We start from the raw sequence: 23554 nt of genomic DNA, 5'->3' as shown, positions 1-23554 counted from the left end.
GTTACTTAAATACAAAAAATAAGAAATCTACTTTTCTTCTACAATACAAACCAAAGAAATTCACACCAGACCGTAATCAGAACTTCCTTACTACCCCCTCAAATATTAGAATAGCATCAGAAATGGAATAGCAGTCTCCGAGGTGCCGGTTTAGTTGGGATTCGATTCCGAGCAATCTCGTCAAAATTCGCTGACTGCAGACGCCGGCTGCATATCCGTGTAGCGTCAGCAGAATCATGTATGGGGAAAATTCAGAAAAGTTTTCATATTAAAATATGAACTATACTTAATCTTGAATGTGAATGTGTGCGTTTAATGCAAAAGTTAAAATTTTAAAAAGAACTGATGATTATGAGTACTTATCCGTGGAATTTACAAAAAAAATTTGGTTGTATAATAAATGTGCATGGAATACATAATTCATTATTTCGCTTGACTGAAAATAAGAGTTCAGTTGATTTAATAGTTTTTTTTTTTTGCGAAACTACCTTCAATCCATCATGTCAATTTTCACATTTAGGTACTTTATTTTGCAACCAACCAACCAACAAAAAGTGTTCTAATCATTTATTAAAATAACAACACTAAATATCAATTCCGTTCAAAACCTCTTTATTCAGAATCCATATATTATAATATACTTACAATACAAGTAGCCAATACCAAATATGAACAAAAAAAAAATGAAACAAAACTTTCGTTGCTGACGCTCCAACACTTCCGCAGCGGACTCGCAGCCACTTCTGACGTCGTACGGTCCGCAAATTCGCGCTATTTGCTTTTCTATTATGGCGACTTTTTAGTTTTTTGAACTCAAATATGGGACGCTTTACTAATTACCAAGTTGACATTGCACTCGAAAATATATTTATGCGGTCGTGGAGTGACCGAAAATGAAAAAAATATTAAATTTTTTATGTTAATATGTATTTTGTTAAGTTTGTTAGCAAGAAATTTCACTTTAGGAATCCGTGGGTTAAATTTAAAATTATTAACTTCCCCTTTTATTAATAGTTTATATTTGTTGCACAAATAACTTAAAAGCGAAATTATTCCATGCCAATGCATGTCACTATAAATATTAGTATCTTGTAACCTCTTTGAAAATAGCTAAAGTACTTAGGTAGGTACTCTATATAAATCAAGGCGAAGTAAGATATGAATAAATAGAAATTGATACAAAATACTTAGACAAAATACTACATAGCATCACAAAATCAAGCTACTATTCTGTGCCATAACATGCATTAAAATCGATAACTGGCTGTAAAAAAGAAAAAAAACTTCATATAAATAATTATAACATCACAGCCTCTTTAAAAAAAAGCAATTTTATAATATTTAAAATTGTCATTCGATAAGCATGTCGCACACAACATAGCGGAACTTTAATTTCCTAGCAACGGACAATGACATACGGAACAATACTAATTATTATTTTAATCTATTATGCGCTCACTAAACGTGTATTATTTAAAGCAAATTGGCAGTATAAAACATATATTTTAAAGTGTAAAGATTGTTGCTGAAAGAACTGTTAAATAAATATTTTCAATTTCATTTAGGTACTTCGTCATTAATAATTATTAGACATCGGATTATATGCATTTGCATGTTTGCATATGCAAATGCATAAAACTCTCTAATTACGGCGTTAGTGCATATTTAAGCCTTTTTCCCCAATCGTGCATATTTCGTTAAGTAGCGGGAGTTTTGATTGGTTGACTAACCTTCATTAGCCAATCAGAACGCTCAGCAAGTAAACAAACCCTATTTTGGCATGGTAAAATAGCAAAAAATTACAAAATGGGCTCCATTTTAAGTAAATTTTGAGCCATTCAAAAAAGGGCTAGATTACCCTTTTGGGGCTAAAAACTTAAAACACGGGTTGAATTCCAAAAAAGGGCTAGATTTAGCCCGAAATGGTGGCAACACTGGGCTCGCGGGTGACAAACGTCACAAATTTGCACTCGAAAATTTGGTAAAAATGCTTAATTGTATATTGCCACAAAACCTAATACTTAATTTTAAGAAAAATTTTAGTACTAAATAAACGATTTTTATTTATTTATTTATTTAATAAAAGATTTTTGATTTTGTGTCGTGCATATTTTAGGCATATCAGTCGTTTTTAGTGCATATTTCGGCTTTTTTTAGTGCATATTTGCATGCATATTTTGGCATTTTGTTAGTGCATATAATCCGATGTCTAATAATTATACATTATAATTTTTAAGTATCTACTAATAAAAAAACAGTCAAAACAATATCTTAACTAAAAACCAGACTAAATTATTTCTTGATAGGCAAGTCAAATTAAAACCCAGACTACCATTCTTATTTCTTATCACAGAAATCCGACGCCATAGCATTCCATGGACAGCAGACGTAAGTAACAAAAGATTTGTAATAATACTTTTTTGGATATGAACGCAATGTCGCCAGTATTCGAAGAAAGAGTTCTGAATTCAAACATCAGCTCGAGTGGCCTTCCGCGGAATTGGCGCGGAAATTTTTGTTATCTTTTCGTCTTCCCCGAATGGATTTTAAATTGAGAACGCAAATGCTGGTGGCGCTAAAATGCTGCTTTCCTCTTTCTAAATAACTAAAATAACGTAGTAAAAAAATACCGACTTAAATTTGTAATTTCATTTGAATCTATGATCGAATAGAATTTTTATAAAGATTTTCGAATATCACGTACGAATTTATAAGTGCAATCAAATTCTGCAACGTTCCTAAATAGTATTGAGCAATGGTCGTGAAAATTCTTATTTTTCGAACGTGATGTATTTATAAACATAGGGGCAATGGTGAAGATGTAGAAGTTAGGTGCACCTATTTTTGAGAACAGAATAATTCAACGGAATAAAATTATTTTGATATTTATCGATCTCTCTGTTTATTTTTATTAATATGATCATTAAATTAAAAAAATATAGGGTTAAATGAAAAATAAGAGCATTTTAGCGCCCCAGTTTCATATTGCCACCATAAGCGCGGATGATAAGAGGGCATTGTTTTATGCTTAGGTTTTATGTGTTTCGATTTTCGTCCACGCGCACCATTTGAATGGGTTATTGTAAATTTGCCACAAAGTTAATTCGTCACGTTTTTAAAACTCCATACATTGAAAGTAAATTCGTCACATGCCTTAAAAAGTATGTGTAAGTTCGTCACAGATATATTCGGGTTATTGTAAATTTGCCACAAGTAGTAAAGTACCGCCAGCAAGCAAGGCAAGTGAATTATACCTTTCAGCCTGCGATGAAACCAGCAATATAATGATTTACATTTTAATATTACAGTCATCATTCACATAAGGTAAATTCATCAATAACATAAGGTAAATTCATTATGGAGTCAAATTGATATGCGCTTTTTAAAAGTTTGAAATGATTTTATATGTATTAGAATTTTTATTTTTATGGAAAACGAAAGTTGAATTATAAAAATAATTAATGTGATTTTAACTGTGATTTATTAAGTGTCATGATCATGAAACGCGCTAGTCTGTTTGAGTTTTTTGTTAAAAAAAAATTCAACCTCCCATACAAAATTAGCATCTCACTCGAAAATTTTGTATGGGAAGCCGAATTTTTTTTTTCATTTCCGCAATATGGTTTCTTTGGGAAAGTTGCTCAGAATGATTCCATGGTTAAAGTTTTCGGGAGGCTGTCCCTTACACCCTCACAAAATAGGTGAAAAATATTTTATCCTTATTTTTATACGATTGTGATAAATATTATAGAGCCGCTCTCATTTCATTACATTTTAAAAATATTTATAGAGAGAACTGTGATTTTTACCATTACCTATGTAGAATAATGTAGATGTTAAGTAATACTCTTTATAACTGCTGTGAATTTTTAGAACATATACAAAATAGATGTTCCTTATGTTTTTACAAAGTCCATCGTCATCCAATTTGACTGTGATTTTTTTACATGTAAGGTTGAAAATCTAAAACTGATTAAGAAATAAACATTTTAAATTAATTTATTGTTTAATTTTTTTGCTATCTGTACTTAAATTATCGATGTGACGAATTTACAATACTTGATATTAAATCGTGACGAATTAACTTTAAAAAAATAAAAGTGTGGCAAATTTACACATACTTTTTTAGGTGACGAATTAACTTTGTGGCAAATTTACATGGTCCATTCATAACACTACGGTTGTTATACTAGATTTTTTTTAATATTTAAAAAATTCGTCTAGCTATATAGATATAAATAAATAGTAAGATTTATTTTGATTTCTGTTCTGTGTTGTGCATACTGCATACATGTGACTAGTACCTACCTATTATATTGCATGCACATAGTTACGTAAGGATAAACGTAAAAAATCTTAACATCAGGTATAAATTTAACGTCACAACAATGTAACAGTTGATGTAACAAGTAGCATCGACCTACGACAAAGACATAAATAGCAGCTATCGTATTAACAATAAAATTGTCATGAGAAAAACGCACAAACGCAGCGAACACCGCGAAACAGAATTCAATGTAAAGATCAAGACCCTTTATTACGAACGAAGAAAATGACAAACGTCGCGCCATTTGAAAACCGAAATACGGTGATACATCGCGCAATCAATTATCGACTTTAATACTTAGAAGATAAGGTCTAATTAAGCGCTAGTGTGGGTCAACTTATGATGGATGTTAGATCGTAAATGTCAAACCTTAACCTCAAAACCGTGACGACGCCATATTATATACGTTCGGGCGTTCTTGCGTTCGTTCGCGCAAATAATAGAGTTGCCACACGCAATGTTTTTGTGGGATTGTATCATAGATAAATTTATTGGCAATTTATTGGTGTTTGAAGTTTTATGTAGTGGTGGGTTGTTAGCAGGTGTTTTGGAGTGTGGATAAAAATAGAAAAAATGTTTTAATTTAAATTTTTACAATGAAGTCTACTTAAAGAATAATGTCGTTTGTAAGTCAGTTGTGTTAAATTACATTTTGTACTAACTAGTAACCTGTATGGAAGGAGTATGAGGCAATAGTGTTTAAATCAAGGTGTCTCGGATTATTTTGTATCTACTACTATCAAGTTTCCAGATATTTCTTATATTTTATGCAACTGCATAGTTAAGTCGATTCTATGGCTTCAAGAGTAAATAAATAAATTATGTATTCATCAAGACAAAATCATATAGGTATGTACGTTGATGATGAATGACGACGACCTATATCTTAAATAAATTTACCTACATTATTTGCTTAAAATTTTCAAACGCTCAAAGGCATCCCCCGAAAACTTTCAAACATGGTGACCCTACGATCGACAAATTTAGATTGGCCTCCCTCGCGTTACTATTTATGACATAATAGTTGCTATTGGTGCCTGTTTAGAGGTTAGATTGTGCTGGCTGCGTGGCAATAGGCTGATAACGCTGACTTGTGAACCGAGATACGGAGTAATTGATCAGATTGGGCGACTTTGATTTATTTAGTTTTATGTATTTTTGAACGTTCGCGTTGTTTACCAAAAAAAAATGCTAATTATTTGATATCGAAATATATCAATCGAACGACACAGGATACTTTCTTAGAATTTTCGAAACAAAAAATGAACCTAGCTGTAAACTAGATCATGAAAGTTTAACTACGCTAATTGCATACCGAATACTACGAATTTTCTAGGACTAGAACGAAAACAACATAAAAACTCGCCCATGTGTGTAATAGAGCAAAATAATAGAACATACTTTCGCGCGATGTCATTGACTATCTATGATAGGGGAATGTGGCGCTGTGACGAAAATTGCCGTCAAAATCGAAACGTCAAACGTCAAAACGCGCGCCAAACGATAAGCGATCCTACTTACCTTCGTATAGCGGTTCAAATCGCGCGAATTCGAAATCAGTTAGCGCGTTCGAATTCAAAAATGACTAGTCGAGCCTAATGACAAGGTTAAGTATGAAACGCAAAGAACTGGTTCTCATTCGCTCGGCCGTTAGCACAGACAAAAAATGTCCGCCATCTTGGCGGCCGGATGATGACTTCTTGCTTTTAATAAACGCGGATACGTGATGTAAGACGTTTTCACTAGAGATTTGTCCAATGTAAATTGTTCCTAGAACATTAGGTGATCAGTGAATTTTGCGTTTTAGAAAGTATACGGAGATAGTTTGTGGAAGGGGGTTTAATGGTCGTAGAATGGAACGTAACGAATTATATACGTTCTTTTTTTATTTACTTTTAATTAATAAGAAAGTCAATACGTAGTATTTAATTGTAATTATATTATTTTTACTGTTATCTAGGATGAAGATTTGAAAGTGCTTGTAGTTAATTAGTTGGATGAATAAATGTTTGAGTAGGTATAATCGTGATTCGTGTGTTTTATTTCTCATCATCACCTTTCATTTGATGCTGTACTGTGGCTATTCATACGTCTAGATGTTGTTTGAAATTCTACCTTGGTATATTTTGTATTAGTTTTCCACTTTTAATGAATATTTAAATAAATATATTGTGAAGATGTTGGCAATAAAAAATGAAAAATAAGTAGTTATTAAGAAATGTATGTAAATATTGTTTTTTGAAAGTTTCCCGAAAATTACTGAGCAGATTTTAAGTTTTTAACAATCCTTTTGCTCTCAACAACTCATCCTTTCCTGCTTTTCAACTTAAAAAAGATATTTATTCATATCATGGTTAATTATTGAATATAAAACTGTCCTACTTTTATTGATTAGAATTTATTGTCACCCTCACATTTCCCTGTGACCCTGTGAATTTAATATGCTCCCGATTCATGTCTTTCCATGTCAAAATAACCTAAATCTACATGAAAAGCGTCAATTATTTCCACCAAAAGTCACACAAAAGCTAATGGCGTTCTAAAAACCATAGGTACATACCCATACCCATAACATACCGGTATTCGCAATAATTGGAAAGGCACGCCAGCCAAAGTTTCGTTATCGTTATTCGGGGCTCGCGACACGTACGTTTTTTAAAACCGATATTGAAGTCGGTCACGGAAGCTTTGGACAAGAGCTTAGACTATATTTTCAACCGAAAAAAATAGGGCAGTTTTTTTTTTTTTTTGTTTTTTAGCTCTTGGAACTTTCAACTGGATGAACTAACATTGCAGGTTATTTCTAATTCGATAGCTTAAGCCTTCCTGTTGCTTACTGTTGTATATATAGACTAACCAACACTAACATTAGGTGAACCTTTTCCTATAACACATTTGATATTTGGGAATACAAACAATTAACAAACATACATCCTACTCATATTTTATATTATAAATACGAAAGTTTGTAAGGATGTGTTTGTTACTCTTTCACGCAAATACTACTGAACAGATTGCAATGAAATTTAGCATGAATATAGAGGGTAACTTGGATTAACACATAGAATAGGTTTTACCCCGGAAATCCCACGGGAACGGAAACCATGCGGGTTTTTCTTTGAAAACGCGGGCGAAGCTGCGGACGGAAAGCTAGTCTTAAATAAATGTCTTATTATAATTATAAATTTCATAATAGGTACCTAGCCTCAAAAACTGCGTTGACATAAAGTTGGTAAAATCCATTTTCCATTTAATTTCAACGAATATCATACTACAACCACTTCCACTCTGCGTTACCTACCACTAACACACAAACAAATAAAACATCCCAATCCAATCACGCCTAAACTACTGAACCAATTTGCATGAAATTTGGTATGGAGATAATTTGATACCCGAGAAAGGACATAGGCTACCTTTTATTGCGAAATATGTACCACGGGTGAAGCCGTGGCGGACCGCTAGTATATAATAAAACATCAAGTATTAGGTACCAAAATGCACCTAGCTCTTAGTCTATTCTAACCTTAGTCACAACTAGGATACCTACAACCTAGATATAAACTATTAGTCATTTGTTTACACGAGTCATTCAAAATCGTGCCTCGATTTTTAATCAGTCGTTAATTAATGTAAGTTCTTAAATAATGCAAAATACGAATTATAAATTTAAATGCGTATAGTGTAACTAGGTGAGGTTATTTTTGTTATAGGTACAAAGTTTTTAGGGCGGAGACCAATCCTTAATCTAAGGTTTTTAGGATTAATTTTCAAATAGGTATTAAGGTGAGTATCGACTTCGCGCTCCAAGAGATCGAACATTGGCGCGCGCTCCAGCCGCGTGAAATGGATACCAGTTTGGAACGCGCGCCAAAATGTTCGTTGGAGCGGTCGAACGCGGAGCGGTCCGTTCCGTCGGGTGTCGGTTTTTTACCGCGCATCAATCGTGGCGCGCGCGCCAATGGAGACGGGTTTGTCGTATTTTTTGTGTTTGTTGCGCTCCGAGTAATAATTATGGATAACCAAAGAGAAGTGAAGTTTTTTATTGTGTCTTCTATCACTTCGAACTGCATATCTCTTATAAGTGTCACTCCATACTGCATTCTTTTTCGGTACAGCTCTTTTATCCACCAACGCACTTTTCGTTTCTGTTTTTTCTTTATTATTATGCTGTGTATAATTACAAAAGCTGCTGCTGCTCGTACACGACTAGTACTTCCATGATGAACGGTCAAACACTGGAACGGTTGCCACGCGCGCCAGGCGCGCTTAGTTGATATACTTCAATTATTTGGAACGCGCTCCGCGGAACGCACTCTCGGTGCGGTCATTCATGGCGCGCGCGCCAGGAGCGCGAAGTCGATACCCAGCTTTACTGTTCAGCTTACCTACACTACCTCTAATTCGTCACCTTGTCACAACAGTACTAATGGGACTTAGGTACCTACTACTTCAAATAGAGGAGTAAATAGTTATATTATTTACAGCATTTTCTGTCATCATTAATATCATATTATTCAGCCCAAATATGTAGGTACTGCAGTGATGTTTTTAATTTTTTATGGTTCAGGCTATGATCACGTCATGTCGTCAAATGTCGGTTCACGCTAACCGAAGTTACCGAAGAGACAATTTTCAGTCCTTTTGAATAATGTTTGCACTCATTTTTTTTAATTCGTCATCGCTTTTATAATTTACTTTAGGTACTATTGGTTATATCTTTATTCAATATAGGTATAGACTATTTTCTATCCCGAGTTTACCCAATAAAGCCTATTCAAATAAGTAAAGATTATAAATACAAAAAACACTGTTGGATTACATTCCTATAACACGTAACTTCAAATGTAAACGTGAAGCGCTTGTAAATTAAATTTGAGGGCATTGTCACCAGCCTGTAACCTAAGCACATGTGATTAAATAAACGAATTAAAAATGGCGCCGGTGCATTGGCGCGCTGTCAGTGTTAAGCCTAAACGAACACCATAGACAAGATATAAGTATAGTACCTATGATATTATCTGTGATATAATATACATGTGTGACATAACATGGTTGTAATATATTTTGAAATGTACATACAGTATGTAATAGTTATTTAGTGGGTTAACTTCTTTAGAATTTTCTTAGAATACAATGATTCTTTTTAACACGCTTTTAGTAGTTTCACCGGTATGTTTGTATGCTTGTATACCTACTGTATACATATAACCAACTCCTAGAGTCGATTTTGGCTGACTTTAAAGTTTTAAACAAATTACAGAGTGTGTCATAGTAAACAAAAATATACCTACTAATATTATAAAGCTGAAGAGTTTGTTTGTAGTTTGAACGCGCTAATCTCAAGAACTACTGATCCGATTTGAAAAATTATTTCGGTGTTAGATAGCCCATTTATCGAAGAAGGCTAGAAGCTATACATATATCATCACGCTGACCAACAGAAGCGGAGCCACGCGGGTGAATTGTGAAACCGCTGAGCGAAACTAGTATGTAAATATGTATAAGACTTTTCTATCCTTCTATCTTCGACGTCCTACGAAGTCGCGGGCAGAATAAAATACTTAACCACATCAATTATAAATTATAATAGATATTAATGAATACGACATAAAACTGAAACAATAGCAAACATTTCCACCGATCGTTATATGCGGCAAAAAACATTAGAATGACAAAAAGCAGTAAATTGAAAACCGAAGCAATTAGCTCTAATCGCCACCTGTCATGCTACGGGCTACCGAATATAGACTAAAATAGCCCAACTTTTAGGGTTCCCTACCGAAAGGGTTAAACAGGACCGTTTTATCAGGCGAAAGATGTAGGTTCGAATCTAATCCTGTAAAGTGTAACGTGATCGAATGTTCTATTCTTTAAAAAATTCTCATTTATGAAAGCATTTGACCCTTTTCCCTATTCCTAAGACTTCGTTGTATGTGCTTGTGCTGTGCTTCTTGTCACAAGGCTGTATAGTGTATGTATCTCATTAACCGTGATGCGTACAAACCGTATTAGAAGTTTTTAGATATGAAAATATATTAGGTAAGTACTAATAACAAGAAATAATAAAAATATCGAAAGTAAACATCGGTTGGCACGGTCATAAAACGGATGTGTAATCAAAGTTATACTCTGCTGTCTAGCTTATTCTACGGAACCCTTAGTATCACAAGTCCGACTCGCGCTTGACCGATTTTTTAAATTTTTAAACCCCGCTATTCGGCCACCGATCGATACTAACAAGGAATGTGCACTATGCTTTATGTACATTTGTTGCTTTAATGTAGGGTCGTTCTATTTAGGAAATTCATTTTAATGTGCACTGTTTAATCGATATTGTCTCTGGATTTTTGGTGACGGTTTTGTATTTGGTAAGGTTATAGTAATGTCGCCGTCATCTGGTTGAATCTGCTATTTGATTGAATGACTAGCCCGTTCATTGAATAACGACATTTGTATGTCTTTTGATTGTTGAGTGATTGTACTTGTTGTAATTTAGGTACCTTTTTTTTATGCTATAGGACAGCAAACGAGCAGACGCGTCACCTGGTGTTAAGCGATACACGCCGCCCATAAGCATCAACTCCACTTGGAAGTGGATGTGTTGCTGTCCTCAAAGGGATTTGGAAGGAGTTAGGTAGAAGGGGCGAGGATGGAAGGGAATGAGGATAGGGAAGGATAGGATGGGTAGGGGATGGGAAGGGATGTGGGCCTCCGGACCCCTCACTCACCGTACGGAACGCGACAGTAAACTGTCACTATGGCGCCGATATTCTGTGAGGGTGTGGTACCTTCCCCGGTGCGAGCGTGGCCCAATTCGTGCCGAAGCATGCTCGACTCCCACTCTTATGTACCTACACCAATATACGAAAATTGCAAAAAGGCATATTGGTCAATACATGCATGCAATGGCATTCAATTTTGTTAAATAATGTAATTAATATTCATCTGTATATAAACCAAGTTATCGTGTTAAATTTCATAAAAATGCAAGCGTAGCCGCGGGCGGAAAGCTAGTTAATAATTAGCATATTTGTTATGAGGGGACGCCCCGACACACATTTTTATCTATGAATGACAACCCGAATTGTTTATTTAAATGTATGACGCATATTTGTTACTTTACTATAGCTAATAATTGTACCTAATAACGTGTGTATGTTGTCATACAACTTCATATTATATCGTGTCGTGAAAGTTTCATTAGAATCGGTTTAGTCGTTTCAGAGATCGAGTCGAACAGACAGACAGAGAAAAATGTTTAATGACGTTTCTATTATTTTTCTTTTTTATTTATATATAGATATAAGTTATAACTTATAAAGTACATAATATACCTAGTGCTTAGATATTTCAGTCAATGACGTAAATAATACGCAGTCAAATACCTAGATAGGTATTAAATATTAATGATTAAATCTTTTTTTAAAAGGCTTGACAGATATTAACACGACTCTGAGATGTCGATAGATTTTGTGTGTGCATGATTGTTAAAGCTAGTTTCTGTGATCTGTGGTTAAAGCACATCTAAGGAAGCTTTTTATTAGTGGATTATTAAATATTACAGATTTAATAATCCTCTCAATACCTTCCTTACATCTCATACACAATCTCAATTGTCAAGACTTACACAAAAATTAAAAAAGAAACGCCATCGAACTTTCAAATGAGCAAATCGTAATATTCAGAACAATTCAATAACTCCACATTACACCAGCATAACTATCAAATCCCTGAATAAATTTCCGTGACGAAAACAATAAGCAAAACTATTAAATCATATCAGAAACCTACAAAACTTGAATGAAAATACCAGGGCTCGGAAACCGGTTTAAATTCTTAACCGGTTTCGGTCATTGACCCCAAACCGAAATTGATTTAGGTTAAAGGTTGCACTTTACCGGTTTTTACCGGTTTATGAGAAATACCGGTTTTTCATTAATATTGGTTTTGGTGGTGAAAATTAACCGGTTAAAACCAAGTTACATAAGGATCCTCGGCCCCCGCTACCCTCGCTCGACGGGCCTGGACGTTGCGAAGTCATTTAGTTACAAAATTCTTAATCGCACTCAAGTTCGCAATTTTAGTTTATATTTGAAATTTGAATTTGATAACTAGATTTCCGCCCGCGGCTTCGCCCGCGTTTGCAAAGGAAAACCCGCATAGTTCCCGTTCCCGTGGGATTTCCGGGATAAAAACTATCATATGTGTTAATCCAAGTTACCCTCTATATGTGTGCTAAACATCCATACATCCATACATCTATACTTACAAACTATATTTTAGAATAGAATATATTAGATATATTAGATACTAGCTTCCGCCCGCGACTCCGTCCGCGCGGAAAAATTAAGATTTATTTTTTTCTACGTATTTTTCCGGGATAAAAAGTATCCTATTTTATGCCCAGGATAATAAGGTATAATTATACCAAGTTTCATCGAAATCGAACCGTTAGTTTTCACGTGATGCCTGAACATACAGACAGACAAAATTTTTTTTAATCACATATTTGGGTTTGGTATCGATCCAGTAACACCCCCTGGTATTTATTTTTTCAATATTTTCAATGTACAGAATTGACCCTTCTACAGATTTATTATATGTATAGATATAAGATTCACTATATCTTGTGGCAAGCGTTAAAAAATGAGGCAAAAATAATAAAGGAATTAACCGGTTAATTTGGGTGTCAAAACCGTTTGTGCAGAAGTAACCGGTAACCTTAATCATTTGGGTTACATAAAAACAGTTCACTTGTTTAACCGGTAAATTAAGGAACGATATATTTACCGGTATATAATCTAAATTAACCGCTCTTTTCAAACCGGTTCCGAGCCCTGGAAAATACACCATTATCGCCTTACTAAACTCGAGTAGAAGCTAAAACAACGTTACAAAAATATCACTAGTAGTTCGTCAACCCGAAAATGACATGTTCACTCAAGTTTCCACATAAAAATAATAAAAACGATGCATTATAAGGGCGATAATCGCGTGTAAAGCCACCGATCATAAAGAAGTTAGCGACGTATATTGCATTTTGCACGCGCGAACTAGGAATGCGATCAACTCGCGGCAACTTCACGCCAATGCAATCAAGTTCATAGATTAAGATTGGCGTTCCAGTAGCATAAATTACCTATAACTGTAATTAAATCGCGTCGCATTTGAAACACGACGGACAACTTACCTTATAGAGGCTATGCTGTAGTCCATATGCACTCGGACACAAAACGTTATCTCTCCAAAAATATAGTTCACTAACACTTAACTAGTTTATATCTATTTTGCACTATGACATCACAATGAGTTTGTACGTAAGGCACTATGTCTAAGGTCTAGATCACAAAATTGAGCAATTAAAAAAATAGTTTGCGTTTGAGGTCATCGAACGTCGGTCGCGATTGGCGAGGTAAATTCAAAAGTTTGAATAAAGTTTTGTGTTTGAATTCGGTAAGTTTCGGCTTCGGGGCGGGGTCCATTCGGATTTTCGTATGTTTTAGTGTTTGATGAGCGCGAGGCGCGTGCGGGGCCGCTCGCGCGCAACTGAAGATTGTCGTAGGTTAAGTTTAGTAAAAAACACCGCTACATCAATTTTCCGCGGGCAGCCAGACACAGTTTCACCGCGCCAAAAAATGTTCCCACCTCACATTTTCACACTATCGGTCGTCGAGGTTGTTGTGACAGATCCATGAATAACAACCATGTGTACTATGGAATATGGAGCGCGTAGATGGCGCTGCGACCGCGAGAAAAAAGGCAATGTCCAACTGAACGAACTAGCAACGCGCGTAAACACAACGAAATTACTGAATGCAACTTTTCATTATTTTATTTCGCTATGCACCGGCCGACGTCACCCAAATAGCGGTCGCGGGGAGCTATGTCCGTCTCTTTCCCGCGGGCGGAGCGCGGGAATTTGTTTTTCGAAAACGTCAATGTCAAATTTGAATTTTCGAGGTGCGTTCGGTAATTATTGGAAAGAATGTGTATATTTGCGTGTGTTACGCAATGCGCGTTGCATAGACCGTGCATACGTGCACAGAACCGCATTTGTACTGAGACTAGATGACATTCACAGAGGCTTAACTCAAGTTCAGACGGATGCGGCGTCAATAAACTTGCCGATGCGATGTTTGAACGTAATTTTATATCAGCATTACATGTAGGAAGTTGCACTAATATCGAACTTTGTTACAACTACGTTTAATGTCTCAAAGGTACACAAAACACCCTTTGTTAACAATCTTCATAAAACAAGTGCATAAAATACTTATAACGTTATTTCTTTGTCTATTATTTAATTTGTAAACTTGACAGAAAAATTGCAATGCATTCAAAATATCTAGGTTATACACCAGTTAAATGAATACCGTACGACATCTTCATGAATCGGCCCTAATAAATCAATTTAGCTTATTTTAGACAATTAATTTGGGGCATATTTAATGCCTAGACACGTCTTTTGATACAAATTACAAAATTACAATCCATCTTGTAATTGCATGCATGGTTTTTTTTATTATATTTTATACATTAACATAATCTGACCGACATATCTGTAAGTAAGTAACTATTTAAATGAATATAATAAGCTCGAATAAAATATATAATTAACTACAATAGAAGTAAATAATTGCATATTACATTATCCCATAAACATAATTTTAAGTTAAACATTTTAAAAATGATATTTTCCCAGTCCCTGCATCTATGTATTCCTAGATAGAAACTCAGTCATATGAAATTGAGAGTGACCTGCCTAGGCAACATCTGTTGCTAACTGGCATTTGCGTTTTCAGTTCGAAAACTATTAATTTTTTCTTTAATTTTTTATCTGTATAGACTACGAACTTTGCAAAATATAAAGTGCCAAAAGACTTAGTAAGTAAATAAATGCATAAGCAAAAAATGTACAAAATTATACCAAATCTGTTAATATAAAAAGGGTACCTACTAATTTACATAAAATGTACTCTGTACAAAAAATTAATATTCACACAATAAGGAAAACAATTGCCAAAATTTATGATGATTCTTTTTTATTTCAAGGCTTTCTGTGGTTTTCCTGTTTGACGAAATATGTATTTGTTTTAATTCCAGGAAAAATACAAGAAAGATAAATCTAATATAATATATCTACAACTGAAACTGATTCAATATATTAAAAAAAAACTCGTAGAATATTATGTATTATATTATGTACTTTCATTTCAATTTTTCATGAATGAAATCATATCAATATCTACGCTCAGTAAAAAAAAAATAAAAAAAATAAAAAGCATTTCTTTACGTAATGCAAACGGTACGCCTTGCACTATGCAAATCTGAAAGAAAAAAAAAGCAATCGATTCGTCCTGACAGCTGTCATTCAAACATCTCATTCCAAATTCAAATGGCGCGGCATCCGAATTTAAAATTGGAACCGTGCGAATTTCGGCTTCATTTTCATTCAGCGAAAGTAATTTGCTTTTTTTTTCGCTTCGTCCTGCCAAATGCATTCGGCCTCGGTGCGGTGTCATTGACCCCGTGTATTCGGGCGACGTCCATTTAAGTTGGGAAAGGTCAGGCTTGTGTGTACGTTGTGCATGTGTGCGTCAGCTTTTACTTTCGCTGTTATTCGAAAATGGAATACGATTTTCCTTTTTTCGACCGTCTGGAATTTAACGATACACAATTTGAATATGCTAAACGGAGGGACAAATGAAGTCGTATGGGCATTGGTGTTTGTTAATACAATTAATGTAGAGGATAAACCTAATTTGGTCATATTAAATGTATTTAAGAGCAATTGCCAAGTATTTATCTTTCGCAATTTTGACACTGTCTCTGATCAAAATACTAGAAGACCAAGTTTTGACTTCAAACATTAGTTTAGTAATGTACCTACATATTCATAATTAAGAAACGCGTGTTACAATTTAGAGTTATTACTTATAAATTATTTATAGGTACTTCGCCCAAATAACAACCGTAAGACAACCGCTGTTCACCCGAAATTCCTTATCTTATCAACACTTATCGTGTCACTGACCTGCCAATTCTGCACAAATTGAGAAAGGTCATGGTACGATATGTCCGTCCCGCTCTCACACATGGCTAAATGCTTATCAAGTGCATTTGTCTCTTTTCATTTCGGTACAATGATCCGTTGACGCAGGTGGTAAAGTGTCATAATTATTTGAACTGGTTTCAATGCCTTAAAGTTCTTTATAATATGTATGTATGAATTGACTGATTGTGTGTATTTTTAGGTTTTACGCTTAATTCGGTCAATGGAGATAAAGTTTTAATAACAAGATGCTAATTTAAGTGCTTCTAATTATATAAAATAATATGTCAAAGTGAAAGACACAATCTTTTGAACGTAATCTTCTTTTAATGCATGACTGTGACTAATCGCGTGTAAAAACTGAAGATGTTTCATAGAAACCTACCCTTTAATATTACCCCCTATAGGCCATAGGGGATAATGTCCAAAAATACTTCCTACGTCGTAGGTACTCGCTTATGCTATGGAAGGAAGGAACGAACAAAATTCCAAATTGACTAGTTTAAGTCAGTCTTTCAGTCAGTCATTCGTTTAGATTGTAAGTACATAATATCGATTGAACTCAAACTCAAAATCAAACATTTATTTATTCAATGAGACTTCTATAAGCACTTTTGAACGCTCATAACATAATATTTTCACACTAGCTGCGCTCCGCGGTTTCACCCTTACGTCTTAGCGTGATAATATATTTATAGCCTATATATAGCCTTCCTCGATGAATGGGCTATGTAACACCTGAAGAATTTTATAAATCGGACCAGTAGTTCCTGAGATTAGCGCGTTCAAACAAACAAACAAGCTCTTCAGCTTTATAATATTATAGTATAGATTTACCACCGAACAGTGAATAAATGTTATTGAACAGTTGCTAAATAAACTTCTTCATCCAATTAAACTAAGAAACGATATACCTAATTTTTTTGTAAATAACATACATATCTGACTTGGAAATAGGTGACCACGCTTCTGTGGTCTACTGAAACAGTCCCAATTACTATAATATTATCAATCCTTGCGTAACAAGCCCACGCAAACATTGTGATTCATTTGTGAATGACACAAAGGAAACATATCGGTGAACACACGTTCTGTGAATATAGGATAAGTGGGATTTTTTTTTAAAGGTGAAGGTTAGTCAGAAAAGATAAAATTATTATTAATATTAAAATCAGATTAGAATGTAGGTACACAATTTAGTACCATTATAATTTAATTTCTTGTAAATGAATATCATTAAAAATTAAAAACACCTTTTAGAAAATGTATTATTCTCTAACTCTGTTTCTATTTGTTCGTAATTAGTATACGGATAATGGGTATGTATTATAGTTCTGTAGGTATGAATATTCATACATTATTTCATTACCATGAATGGCATTTTAAAATACGTATTGACATTTCACGCATATCCGTACAACGAGTTAATATTCTATGATCTTTAGGACATAATAAATGTACATATTATTTTGTACAAGATTAGAGAAACATAATTGTAACTCACTGCTCCTGCTTATATATAACTAGCGGTCCGCCCCGGCTTCGCCCGTGTACTTATTTCGCAATAAAATGTAGCCTATGTTCTTTCTCAGTGTCTAAAGATTGTATGTGCCAAATTTCATCAAAATCTGTTGAGAGGTTTAAGCGGGAAAGCGTAACAGACAGACAGACAGAGTTATACTTTCGCATTTATAATATTAGTAGGGATGTTTGCACGCTAATAACTACTTTTAATTTCAATAAAAATGTTTAATTATTTGATAGACACAGTAATTTTGAATACTTAGATATTTATATGCACCGTTGTGGGTTATACTGCACTTAAAAGACGAATTTCTTGAGATTTCTTAAGACACTGTTTTATATCAATAAACTAGATTTCCGCCCGCGGCTTCGCCCGCGTTTGCAAGGAAAACCCGCATAGTTCCCGTTTCCGTGGGATTTCCGGGATAAAAACTATCCTATGTGTTAATCCAAGTTACCCTCTATATGTGTGCTAAATTTCATTGTAATCGGTTCAGTAGTTTTTACGTGAAAGAGTAACAAACATCCATACATCCATACAAACTTTCGCCTTTATAATATTATTATGTATTAGAATATTAGAATATATTAGATTACTTACAATTTTTCTTATATAAGTTTCATTATTAAAACATATCATACTTATCTACAACATGTAGGGAAATAATATGACAGTGATAAGTAATTTTAGAAGTTTCTGAACACTTCACTTACGAGTATATAAAATTTTTATTAAATCCCGCAAAATCTAAATTATTGGTCACCTTCAAACACATCAAAATATTTGTCAAGTTGTATTTGTTGTGTAAGTATTTCGTGGGATTACAAGAATTTGGCAGTTATAGCCGAAAATAAGGAAATTGATTAAGAAAATTAATTCACTTGGCGGTAAATACAATTAATGATCTGTACGAATTCTTGGTACATAATAAGGAAATGAAATCACAATTTTGGAGTTTTGACACAGTTCACAATTTAACCAAAAATGCTACGCAATTATGCATACCTATTTATAGTACCTATTGATCATTTTTCTTTTCTTTAGTAACAATAAAGTGTGTAGGTATACGTAAGCTGATGTTTGTGTATTCGTTTTTTATGGATGAAATTTGCTGGCAGAAAAACTATTCTACTCAATTTATAAAAATCTCGCGTTGTGTTTGTATTTACATTCCTCGGAAACGGCTGGACCTATTAGGACCTAAAGATAGCTATTGTATTAGATGGTAATCGTAAAGCATACAACTTATAAACAACCCGATAAAGTATGGTGTCCTGACATAACATTTGCTGGGTTAGCTAATTCTATATACTTAGTTGTTTGGGCTACAGTGTTGTGTATGTCAGATTGTATATGTTGTATATTTATATAAATTCTTATGTACCTACATATACTACGCTCCTGTTGGTTTTAGCGTAATGATATATGTATAGCCTATAGCCTCCCTCGATAAATGGGCTAACTAACACCGAAAGAATTTTGCAAGTCGGACTAGTACGGTTAGTTCCTGAGATTAGTGCGTTCAAACAAACAAACAAACAAACAAACACTTCAGCTTTATAATATTAGTAGGTATAGATTTTTATAATATAAGCAGGCTTATGCAGGGACTGCAATATTGGCGCTTTTACACAGTAAGTCACTTACATTTTATACATTACTTATGTATAATACAGTTAACAGTATTTGAAAATCAAGTATCATTGTATGTTAATCTGTTTGAAATAATATAATACACCTTTTTTTTTGTTTTCAGGCTTAAGTTCCTTTAGTAGTAAAAAATGAGAAGTATATGTGTCAAAACATTTGCACTATAGATTTAGAGTAAATAAATTTGACATTGCGCATAGAGCAACGCACGAGTGGATTATTGATAAAAATGCTATCACTCGCATTTGGTGATAACTGTTATCAGCTAATTTAGAAAATATTGTCCTGGTCTGGTCAACGACCTGGGTTAGGGCTACGAACCGTGGTTTATATGTGACCTAACTGGATTGTTTGAATTGGTATGTTTTTGGAAAGTAAATGCTTTTAAACGGATTTTAAATTATGTTTAGGTTAGGTATATTATACAATACTAGCTGTGCCGCGCGGTTTCACGCGCGTGGCTCCGCTCCTGTTGGTCTTAGCGTGATAATATATAGCCTATATGACTCGTGGATAATGTAGCTTTCGAATGGTGAAAGAATTTTTAAAATCGGTCCAGTAGTTAATAGCCTATTCATTACAATCAAACAAACAAACAAAGTTTTCCTCTTTATAATATTAGTGTAGATACTAACGTCATATAAATATTGAAGAAGTCGAGTCTAAAATCCGTAAAAAGTCTTAAATTTCCAAAATGTTAATGTACAAACATTCGTGTAAAATAAAACACAAGGAAATATATTTTTGAAAGTTATTATTATCGTTTACAAATGTTTTCACAGCTGGTTTTTGATGTTATGCTCAAGGCTCCTTTAAAATTCTAGATCCAGGACCCTAGAACTACTATCTACAAGATAAGACCAAACTGTGTGTTCTATAAGTACTAGAATATTTGCTTTTAAGAAGAAATACTTTGATACTATTTCTGTAAGCTTATGAATAACTAGCTGCTCCGCGCGGTTTCACCCCCGTGGCTCCACTCCTGTTGCCCGTAGCGTAATGAAATATAGCCTATAACCTTCCTCGATAAATGGGCTATCTAACACCGAAAGAATTTTTCAAATCGGACCAGTAGTTCCCGAGATTAGCGCGTTCAAACAAACAAACAAACAAACATACAAACAAACAAACTCTTCAGCTTTATAATATTAGTATAGATTATTGAATACACCTTGAATTTTCCAATCATCCAGTTTTCCTTATTTCTATATTCAGTTTCAGTGCAAAGGAAATAAAAAGCAATTAAGTACCTATTTATTAAATCTTTATTTTCAAAACATTAAAAAAAGCTCTCTTTTATTAAATAATATTAACTAGTTGAGGTTTAATCCATCATCCACCACGCTGGCCATCTGTTTGGTTCTTGGGCATGCCATTGCCAGTATCTTCAAGATGTCCCATCTCCGATTTGAGCAATTTGCTAATGTGTAACTTCCATACTACTTGGTGATATCCATTTCCTTCACCAATTGAAGTAAATATGTCAAGAAAACTTCTGCACATTCGTCCGTCTTCGACTTTAAACGACTAATAATTGTGTTCGCTGAGCCGCCGCGAATCTGTAACAGATGATGAAAAAGTAATTAGTCATTGATAATGTCGAAGTAAAAACTTATAACTTTGAATAGTAGTACAGTAATGTATTAAAATTTTGTAATTTATGCGTGTCTGTGACGCGAATTCATAAGATTTTATCCTCACAAAAAGTATTCTTTGCAATTTACAACATAAGTTTTCCTGCAAAAATATATTTTGGCAACCCTAATATCTGTCTGGCTTTAGTTTATTTAGATTATCGTACAAGAATCAGTCGCTACCACGTGGTATTACTACTACAGTATTTTTTATTTATACAAAGATCCCTTCATGGTGTAGGGTAAACAAACCGAATTCAGTCATTTTATTTATTTATTTATTTATTCATTTATTCAGGAAAACATTTACAATTCTTAAATACTAAACAGTTAAAAAGAAAAAACAAAGACAAAATACACTTAAAATCTAAAATTAAATTAAACAAAAATGAATACAAGAAACGTTCCCTGAAAAGGTCTTGGCTCAGCACATTGTTATAGTTCTGAGAACCATAACGCTGATATTCTGCCAAGACCCATACCATACCCGTACCATACATAAAATATAAATTCAAAAATTCAAAAAAATTCAAAATTATTTATTTTTCCTTTTACAATATCCTTCTCCTTTTATAATATTTTAACTAATTTGTGATTGGAACACTCCTAGTAAGCAAACAAATGCTTGTGTCAGGAGGTTCCGCTCTTCCTTAACACTATTAGATACAGAAACAGGAAAAAAAAAACAATAAGAATACAATGCAAAAACAGAAAAGAAAAGAAAGAATAAAATCTGTGTGTGTGTGTGTGTATGTGTGACAGCACGACAAATACTATTAGATAGTGAAAAAAAAATATTAGTATTTATAATAGAAATAAAGTAAGTATAAATAATAAAAAGATAAATAAATAGATAGTTACATAAAAGTGATATGAATAAATAGAAATAATAGATACCTACATAAAATACCGATCGGATAGTATAGCACTAAAATTTGAATAGAGTTAGGTATAATAAGAAAAAGAAATGGTTTCTCTTTCTTATTATACCTAAATCTTTTATGCTTTATGTATTTGGTAATTTCAAAGTCAAAAGCTATTCTTAAATGTAAACCTGAGCATCCTGTAATAGTCTCTACATAGAGGAAATAATATTTTGATGTTTTGGCAATTCAATTCAATTATTTTTAGATGTTTTTCCTAATTCACTTGAATGACAGAAAACTGACTTAGTTAATTTGTTACCAAATTCCACTATTGTATTTTTACATTATATTAATAATTAGCACTGATACTATACTCTCATGCATCTAACGACAGCTATGCTAGAATGTTTAAAGCCCTTTAAGCTGCAAAGCGTGCCTAAGAAACAATTAATTGACTGTTCGCTATTATTTTCGATTGTCCTACATTTACTTCAACTTACGCAGCAGTAAGTATTACCAAAAACTATAATTTTTATTTTCATATTTTTGTAGTTTTGCACTTTACTTGAATTTAGACACTTTAATTAATTATTTATAATGTATGTATTAACATTCATTTCATCGTACAACTGCTGCAGTTCAGTTCAGCAGCTTTATTACTGAAAAAAATCAACCAGCCATGTAAAGAACTATTTCGATATTATGTGAATCTACTGTAATTAATGTATCTGTATAATTGTTTAAGATACATTTAGGACAGCAGACTATAATTATTTCATTTATAATAAGATTTAGTGCTTGGTCACTATGTTGCTTTTTAACAATGCTTTTTGTACTTTTGGTAAATACATAAAAAATGTCTCCTGCTTAGTTGCCTCTAAAGAAAGAACAGTCCAAACGCGGTCATTCAAATATTATAATTTATCCAAACCGGCCGGCATTCATACATTTACCTTACCATAAAAATATTCGTTATCAAACGTCACTGACCTGCTCAATGGCAGACGCTGTTATCAAACGTTAATTAGTAAATTCTAATTTCGTAACATTTATGTTGAAGTGATTGTTTCATGGACAGGAAAGTGATTTTAAACTTTGAGTTTGTTTATTGTTTTTGTTGATGATACATGCTGTGTGGTAGGAAGATTGTAATTATTAGTTTAGGTAATTTAAATTGTTTTTTTAATATCTAGTTTTGTATAGGTGTTTAGATATACATGGTCTTACGTAAGTAGATATCTATAGTTAATAGATAGGTATGTATACTATGTATCTAGTCAAAATGTAGTAGAAATTGACATATTTTTTAGAGAAAAGAGATAGTTATCATCTAGGTACATTAATTGTTGTTGTTTGTCGCGGAAGAATTCTAACAAATACCCGCGGCCCCCTCATTAAAGCGGCTCGACGGAACACAGTGGGGTTTTAGTCGGTAAGAATCCGACATAACCCACGGCTCCTTCCCCGGGGGCCGTGGGTATCTTTGGAATATTTCCC

General features: G+C 33.7%; 1 protein-coding gene across 1 annotated transcript in view; it reads right to left on the bottom strand.

The window, feature by feature from the left end:
- The window catches only part of LOC123702617 (mushroom body large-type Kenyon cell-specific protein 1), a 193124-nt gene extending 178750 nt beyond the window's left edge, over window positions 1-14374 (bottom strand). The window contains exon 1 of the mRNA XM_045650377.1: window positions 13521-14374. The gene's annotated coding sequence lies outside the window, so the exon portion shown is untranslated. The remainder of the gene's footprint in view (window positions 1-13520) is intronic.
- Window positions 14375-23554: the final 9180 nt, after the last annotated feature.

The sequence above is a fragment of the Colias croceus genome, chromosome 24 (genome assembly GCF_905220415.1).
Source record: "Colias croceus chromosome 24, ilColCroc2.1".
Classification (NCBI taxonomy): Eukaryota; Metazoa; Arthropoda; class Insecta; order Lepidoptera; family Pieridae; genus Colias; species Colias croceus.
This window is presented reverse-complemented; position numbering and strand designations above follow the sequence as displayed.